Consider the following 6,944-nt stretch of genomic DNA (forward strand, 5'->3'; position numbering starts at 1 on the left):
AAAGATTATCGCATTGGACCATGTAGGCATCATTCAGACGCTCCTGTTTGTGAAATATGTAAATATTTCAACTCTCTCTGCATTCTCCTATTCTGACACTAACTGATGGTATTTTCAAAGAAATACAATCACGTCCTAAATCAAAATGGCTCCATGCAGATTCATACAGTAGTACAGGTTCACTTTAGGCCTCTGGTAGATAGAGGGTATATATGCTACTCTGGTAGCCGCCAGACCATGTCTTCCATTAGTGTTGGTCTGTGGTTTTGATAGCCCTGTTTATGGAACCATCACAGATCACCATCTGTCCAAACTTCCCTGTGAGCTTGCCTGCTTTGGTGGAGGCTATAGCATTTACAGTGGTAAAAGTGTTTCTCCGGCTTTAATTCTCTGCTGCAGAATTAAACTGGTTGGGTAAACAATTGAGTGTTTGGTCATACAATTCCTCAATCTGTCTCTTCCTGATATAAGGTTTTACACTTGTTTTATGTGGCATTGTCTCTCATGCTCTCTCTCTCTCCCCTCCGTCCAACGTACCCTTCCTCAATCTATCTGCCTCTCTCTTTGCCTCTCTCCATCTATTTCTCTCCCTCCCCCTTCATGTCAACATTCCCCCTCAGGTTGTTTCTTCCTCATCAAGCCATGTGTCCATATTCATAATCAACCTTCATTCACTTTCCCCAGGAGGTTTCCCTACGGCCCTGAATATGACACTTGTCTCATCCATTTATTAATGAATTTCTAACATCTGATCACCAGTTTTGGATGACTAAGGCTAATATGAATGCCAAGTTTACTTAACAACATTGTTATGGTCAGTTTTATCTTTCTGTTAATTCAATATTTGGCAGACATCAAACTTCATGGCTGATTGCAATGGCACACTCATTTCCATTCTGTGCGCCATGCCCTTTTAATCAGAGACAAAGTGGCACTGTCTTTTGATTCCAAAATGACCATCCTCTCACACTATTCATTCTCTTACTTTAACCTCCCACTTTCTTCCATTAACCCTCTTCTTTTGTACCTTCTCTACTTCCAACCTCCCTGTCAAACTATTTATTTTCCTAAAACCTTGCTTTCACATTCTTCCTCTAACCTCTTTAACCTCTTTAACCTCTTTAACCTCTTTAACCTCTTTTCTAACCTCCCGCTGTCACAGATTTGTCTCCTCCATCCATCTTCTTTCTTCCATCTCTCTCTTTCTTTGTGTCTCTCTCTTCCCTTCTCTTGTATGGAAATATCTTTGGAATATATTTTACTCTAATACTTTCAAATATAAATAATTAATTAATTAATAATACCAATGTAAATAATAAAAGAAACCGGAGTTGATGATTGATCACAAGAGAGGTCCTTTATTGATACCAATGCCAAAGCAACTCGAGAACCCCCATCAACACAGACCGTTATACCTTTTCATAGTGACCCCTCCTCAAATGGTCATTTACATACGGCCACACTCCCATCCACACTCCCGACTAAACTTCCTAGGCCTGTTGTTATAAAACCCTTTGATCAGTGATCAACTCTTTTCCCATACATTACAAGGCCTTCTCACGTTTACTCTGGGAATCATAAACATTGATTACCTCCTGGCTGGCTGTCTCCCTGCATACCAAATGGTAACTTCTGTTGCTACATTTCTATCTTTGAATTCATGAGGGTTAGGTTACAATCATCACCATCTAAACATTTCCACACATACACACATTTTAACAAAATTAGATGAAGAATCCACCATACTCTCTGTCTCTCTTTCTCTCTGGTTCACCTCTCTCTCCATCCTCCTTCCCTCCCTAATCAATCTGTGTCTAGTCGACCACCCAATATGTTTATGCCTGGTGCCTTCTGAACATGATCCAACTTAGACATATTGGGCCAGCATTATCAGACGACCTATAGATGTACACTCCTAAAGAACAAGCCTGTATCGCCACAGGTCATTTTCTCAGTCTGATCACCGTCAGTCTAACCCAACATTGCTTCATGAACAAGCAGAGGATTGTGTCTGCTATGGCTACATTTAGAGAAAAAGAAATGTGTGTGAGCACACACATTCACATGCACGCACGCACGCACACACACACACACACACACACACACACACACACACCCTCTCTCTGTCCTCTGCTGACTATTCATCACAGGCTTAGGGAGGCTGAATGGCTCTCCAGAGGTGACAAACACAGTGTTGTTGTCTAACTCGGGATTGCTCTTGCCACACACACACACACACACACACACACATGCCCACACACGTGCCCACACACACGCACGCACACGCACACGCATGCACACACATACACACATGCACACACACACACACACACACACACACACACACACACACACACACACACACACACAGCGTACTCTCTCTCCTTCTCATATTCATGGTCCTAGATAGTAAATATTCATCAGTGTTTGATAAACACACCTTGCTACAGAAATGCCTGGCTGGGATTATAGTGAAGACTCATCAAGGTCACGGCGGGCGCCTCTGCCTGTCACCACGGTAACAGGCTGGCATGTCTGGTGCCGTAGATGCTCTTTTTGGAAAGTCAGACTGTCTTTGGGGGGTAAATTCCTATTTACTGTAATAGGAAGAGTTTCAAGATTTCTGCCCACTGATGATCATCATCATTGATAACAATTAGCTCAAACTTCATGTGTACTGTTTTGAAATAAACAATTGATAAAAAAAAATTAGCTCAAACTGTCAATCTTTTTATTTTGTGAGAGTTTTTGGATAGGACCTGTGTATATGATGGCAGGAGCAGACCACAGATACATGCCCTGTATAGACCCTCCCAAAATCTTCCTGGTCATCTTTCCTCTGTTTGACTTTGGTGACACACATGTTTAATACCATTCCTCATTCCATTCCATGCATTACAATAAGTGCGTCCTCTACTTTCGATTCTCCACCAGCCACTCCCGCCTCACTCTCAAGCAGACAACATATTCACTGGTACATTCTCATCTATAAAACTCTCATTGGCAAAACCCCACTACCTATCTAAACTCCTCACATTCTCCCAGTCCTCTCAAAAAATGACATTTCCCTGTCTGTCCTCACTTCCCACTCCGTCTAACATTGTGATGCTACTGATTAGAATAAACTTCAACAGAACTTAAAACTCAACCAATTCTCCCTCCCCAATTTCATGATCTACAGTTGAAGTCGAAAGTTTACATACACCATAGCCAAATACATTTAAATTCAGTTTTTCACAATGTCTGACATTTAATCCTAGTACACATTCCCTGTCTTAGGTCAGTTAGGATCACTACTTTATTTTAAGAATGTGAAATAAAAGAATAGTAATAGAGACAATGATTTATTTCAGCTGTTATTTCTTTTATCACATTCCCAGTGGGTCAGAAGTTGACATACACTTAGTAAGTATTTGCTAGTATTGCCTTTAAATTGTTTAACTTGGGTCAAAATGTTTCGGTAGCCTTTCACAAGCTTCCCACAATACATTGGTCGGAATTCTGGCCCATTCCTCCTGACATAACTGGAGTAACTGAGTCAGGTTCGTAGGCCTCCTTGCTCGCACACACTTTTTCAGTTCTGCCTACAAATGTAATAGTGAATCATAAGATTTACAACAATTGTTGGAAAAATTACTGTCCTGACCAACTTGCCAAAACTATAGTTTTTAAACATGAAATCTGTGGAGTGGTCTGTGGACTTCAACCTAAGTGTATGCAACCTTCTGGCTTCAACTGTAGGCAAACGACCTGGTTATCCACCCCTTGGACTGTTCTAAGTCCCTCATTATTTTTGAATAGCCACCATGTCCCTTGCGTTTTGATGCTGTGTGTGTGTGTGTAAATGTGGATGTCTGTTTATCTAATACTGTTTGTTCTGCCTGTTTGCTTTGCTCCACTTTTATTGCCTCTTCTTGGTTAAAGGTCACATTCACATCACATTAACATTACATTAACTTTAGGCATGGAAACTGTATTGATCTTCCGCTTTATTTATCTTCCACTTAGAACAGAATCAGTTTCATTTTGAACACACAAAGGTTTGGTCTTTACAACAATTGCACAGCATGGACTTATCATCACACCAGTAATGGGAATACAACATAACAAAAAAGGCAATGACTGCAGTACGGATGAGGTATCCAACCTGGGGAAAAAGGATAATGCATGATTTTATAACAAACCTGTGTTATAAAAGTGTCTCATTCCACTCTGTATTACACAGGAGTAAGTGTTTATACTTGTTTCACTTAACTTGTAATAACTCATCCTAGGCATTAAAGGATGCCTTACAATGTCTTCATGATAGTATGTCTGTCTATAAGGCATTTCTTTCAAATGGTGATCAAATTATTGCGGACAATAGATCAGGCTCATTATGAGAAGTCTATAATAGTTTATAATGCAGTCCATGCTTAACAGGTCTTGCAATGCATTATAATGAATTAAAATGTTATACACTTGGTAAAGTGTTACCATATGCCTTTGCAGTTGATCTGCAATCTTTGTTTTTTGGGAATTATTTTTTTAGGAAGCAACTTGGCTTTCTGAATTCTATTTTATATGGAAACAAACTCAAATATATTAACATAAATCTGTTGCTACTTATGAGTATTTATACTACACTGGTGCAAATAATTAGTCATTTATATAAAATATAAATGATATAAAACCCATTTTGGTTCCATGTAGAACCGTTTCAAAAGAGAAGGTTCTTCATGGCTCCAATTACTGCTCTAATTGTACCTAAAGCGACAAGCCAAAGAACCATTGTTCGATATATTGTAGATATACGTATTAAACAGTACCAGTCAAAAGTTTGGACACACTTCCCCATTCAACTGTGTGCAAACGTTTGACTGGTACTATATATTGTAGTCTTTTTTATCTAAGAGTATACTGTTTGTCTGTCTGTCTGTCTGAGATATGGAAAACATGTGGTCATATATCATATACTGTATCTTGATTGTTACATCTCAGCTGAGATATTTCATGAGAAGTATGTAAATAATTCTTGGCATTCATTTTCATTTACAATAGAATGACGGTAGTTCATTGCACTTACATTATGTACAGTTTTTTCACATGATATAAAACAATTACGATTGGTTTAAACAATAGCGATGAACATCTTGACACATAAAATCCATTTTGTAGGAAATTGTTCACACTTCCTAAAAATCATTTATTTGACAATACACACGAAACACACAGGCAAGTTTCTTTCCCTCTCTTGCTCACTCACTCTCACACTGAAAAAAGTTGGAAATGGCACATTTACATACAATACAAGACACACACATTCACATACACAAAAGATAACATTTCCTTCCTTTTTTGGTTCACATTAATCTTAGATTACATAATAATTGTCCTCACAGAATACATTCTCTGGAGAGGAAGCAACAATAATATCAACATTTTCATTTCAGCAAAGAGGACGCACTGACTCATATGCGATGACGCTCTTGCATAATGTGCAATAGACATTTAGACCCAAACTGTTGTGACAGTTCTCTCATTACTCAACATGCCCAAAGTGCCACTTCAGATATGATTTGCTTCCTTAGATGAGCATTCACATTTAGTCTCTTCTCCAAAACCCTTAGAAGTCTAGAGCAATGCATGACATTTAAAAGAGTGGACAATGTAAATAAAGTTGTGAAAGTACTATAGAGAGCTATTCTATTCTGTTCTGTTCTATTCTATTCTATTCTATTCTATTCTATTCTCTTCTCTTCTCTTCTATTCTATTCTATTCTGTTCTATTCTATTCTATTCTTTCTATTCTAATAACATAAAGGAACACACACACTGACAATGAGATGTGTGAACCGGGAAAGACAGGAAATGGTTCATGAGACTCAGGACTTATGTGGTGAACCACAAAGCGAAACCGATAACAAAGGTGTCTGGCAACAACACCAGCATTATACACTGACACTGCCATTGTGAGGAACATACAATACAGTAGGTGTGAATTCATCTAATAGCTACACACAATGATGTAATGACATAATGGACCAATCGTGATCATACAGAACAAACCAGCTCAGGAGACTGGCTCTTAAAGGATCAATGGTCCCCACTGTTCAGGGATGCATGATCAATGTGTACATTGTGTTGACTTCAGCTAGAACTGTTACTGTGAGGAAATACTTAAGAGACGTCTGAAGAGATCCAATAGATTTGGTTTTATGAAACCAAAATATGGAAACGTCAGTGGCTATGGCTTATTTCTTACTGTATCATTGAAGTAGATTTGTGAAGTCCCTTTTTCTGACCATGCACACACACACAATAAGCCACTTTCAAACACCCACAAGGCTGTGTTGCGAGTCTTGAGTTCTGTTCAGATTAGAGATAGAGGGCAGTATAATTGACTTTCTTCAAACAGGACAGTGAAGCTACTACTACAGCCCACAAGTGAAGTGAGTAGAGTAGAATTTACATGTTGTCTAGATTTCAGATTTCAGATTTATTACAACACCAGAAGACATTAACTCTGACGAAGGAGGACCTTTACTGTCACTGAACTACTAAGAACATTTACATCTGCAGAGTTTGCTAAGCTATGCTTCATGCCTTACATGAACTGGCCAGAAATGGGGGGGTTTGAGTGAGTGGAAAGTAAAGCAGTCATTGTTACAGCATATGTGAAGCAAAGCACAGCATAGTGAAAACCAATTGCCCTTTTGACCCCCCAAAAAATCTAATCAAATGTCCCTTGCTATCTCATTGCTTGAACTTGAGCAAGCATGCCTCTCTCCCTCCTCCCTCCTCCATTAATATCTCCCCTCTCCCATCTCTCTTTCTCCCCTCTCAACTCTCTTAACTCTAAAAAAGTCGGAGGAGTGCCTCTCCACCTGAAATAAACACCAACGAGAAAGAGTGAGAGCTCAGCCTCACATGGTGACTGGACTCTCTGGTGGCCCCTGGCGGCC

The sequence above is a fragment of the Nansenia antarctica genome (genome assembly GCF_963989245.1).
Source record: "Nansenia antarctica genome assembly, chromosome: 5".
Classification (NCBI taxonomy): Eukaryota; Metazoa; Chordata; class Actinopteri; order Argentiniformes; family Microstomatidae; genus Nansenia; species Nansenia antarctica.